This window comes from Penaeus monodon, chromosome 15, assembly GCF_015228065.2.
Source record: "Penaeus monodon isolate SGIC_2016 chromosome 15, NSTDA_Pmon_1, whole genome shotgun sequence".
NCBI classification, from domain to species: Eukaryota; Metazoa; Arthropoda; class Malacostraca; order Decapoda; family Penaeidae; genus Penaeus; species Penaeus monodon.
Window position 1 is genome coordinate 1,563,970 of NC_051400.1, and position 240 is coordinate 1,564,209.

A 240-nucleotide genomic window follows, 5' to 3' on the forward strand; every position below is an offset into this window, starting at 1 on the left:
GGGGGCTGGGGCAAGGGGGGAGGGGTCATATGGCACACCAGAGGATCATTTACTTGTTAAGGTCACCACTAAGTAATGACACGGCCCCTCGCCGCGGCCACCCATGGCGTCTGTTGACTCCAACTGTCCAAACTGAGGGCGGCATTGTGGTGCCTCAGAGACAAATGATCGTCGGGCGAATATGGCCGAGCGTGCGCCGCGGGGGATAAAATAAATATGTTTTAATGAGAAAAAAAACTC